Source organism: Meleagris gallopavo, chromosome 1 (genome assembly GCF_000146605.3).
Source record: "Meleagris gallopavo isolate NT-WF06-2002-E0010 breed Aviagen turkey brand Nicholas breeding stock chromosome 1, Turkey_5.1, whole genome shotgun sequence".
Lineage (NCBI taxonomy): Eukaryota > Metazoa > Chordata > Aves > Galliformes > Phasianidae > Meleagris > Meleagris gallopavo.
In genome coordinates, this window is record NC_015011.2 from 90,470,193 (window position 1) to 90,472,147 (window position 1,955).

Genomic DNA, 1,955 nt, shown 5'->3' on the forward strand with positions numbered 1-1,955 from the left:
AAAAAGAAAAAAAAAAAGCAGACATTTTCATGATCAAAACCCAGAAAACAAGATTCACTTTGTATCAGTAACATACTACATCATTATCTGATGTAAATTAAGAATATTTAGGTAGTGATAAAATACAGAAGGAGCCTGCTCAGAAGTGATGCTCTCCTTCCAGAAATCCCTGTCTGCAAAGACTGTTCAGGGCACAGAAATCCACCACAGGTGCTGCCCAGCGTGAGGATAAACACCTCTTCATACCTGCCTTGAGCCTGCCATTGACTCTACTTTTTACGATCATTCTTTGGTGCTTTCTCTGCATAGTTTTTTTGTTTGGTTTTAATTTCCTTGTGATTGCTCATGTGGGAGATCTCCTTGTAATTTGCATGGCACATAGGGAGATATAGGCTTCAGTACAGAAACTGGTTTGAACTATTGGCCTCTATTGTATAACTCAACATAGATAGTGTCCTCTACTACATATAGTCCCTGCAAGGTGACATGAGGTGGCAAGCCATCAGTGCTGATTGCTGTGACCTGATGCAGGTGGCATGACTAACACATTTTAAGAAGGCAAATAGGCTCCTTACATCTCACATTCTTTTCTCAATTTTAATCTGACCCCTTTAGCAAAAGGCATTTTTACAGCCTCAGCAAATAGCCTACGTTTGTCACCAATTTTACCAGGAGTGTCAAAATAAATTGTGGAAATAAACACCACAGGTTAGCTGATGTGGAAATAATTTGGGAAGCAATGTCATAGGCATTTTGCTCCCAGACTTCAAAAGTTGTCAAGCACAAAAATTCAGGATGACTTGAAGACGGTTGATTTTAAATAACAGACATGAGCTACTGTTTACTTGCCTTCTGTTTTCTTAGTCTTGAGTAGTCACATTTAAAAGCTTTTCCAGTAACAAGAAACATAGTTTTATTTTACAGGGAATGTGGTTCTGCCAAGTATTACATTACAGTGTGTTCTATATCCATGTTCAGGAAAATGCCACAGAGAGGAAAGTGATAAATTTGTTAGATATAGCTGTGGGAGTCAGTCTGTGGTGTGCAGACTTGGAGAATAGGAAGAGAAGAACAGATTGTGCTTGGGAAATGCAGAGATAGTTTGGCACCCTGTGATGGCAGGAGTATAGTTAATATTATGTAGATGTGGTAATGTACGTGCTGACTCGTATTGAGAGATTTCCAGAAGTGTAAGATAACCAAGACTCAACTCTGAGTCCATGTCAAGAATTAGGTTAATTTTGAGTGGCAGTGGATTTATGCCTCTTTCTGAATAAACACTGAGTTGATTAAAACTTGTAGCAAAGTATTGGGTTTCACAGGCTCAGGAACAGAGCACGCAAGACTTCCAGAATTCTCTCCAGTATTTCTGAAGTGTTTTTTTTTTTTCTTTTTTCCTTTCTGTAACAAAGGAGCTTCGCTCATCACATGAAGTGCAACGTGCAGTTGCTATAAACGCACATAACTGTGTAACTCACTCCCGAAGAGCGTGACCCTCCCAGAGTAGGAGGCATCGCTCAGTCGCAGTGCAGGAACTCTGATCACACCCAGGCTTCCAGTGTTGCACCCTCTATCAACACACCGCAGCTCCCAGCCCCACAGACTTTTCCTAAATACATCACACCTGTGTGATCTGATGATGTCTGCATGGATTTCTCCCATCAATGGTGATACTGAGGGATTGTCTTCATTACTTAAATTTTTTTTAAATCTCCCCAAAAATCAGTATGACAGCATCTGTTGTTGTGTCACAAGTCTCTTCCCACAGCAAGAGAGAACTGAATGAGGAGCAAAGAGCTTAGGGCTGTGAAATTATATTCTGTGTAATGTTAAGGAAAATAAATAGATTCTGATTGTTTTACTGAAAATCTATTTCTCTCCCTTCTGCTTTTCACAAGGCTTCTTCTACCTCTTCCTTTTTCAGGCTGCATATCAAGGAGCTCAGCAATAGCAAA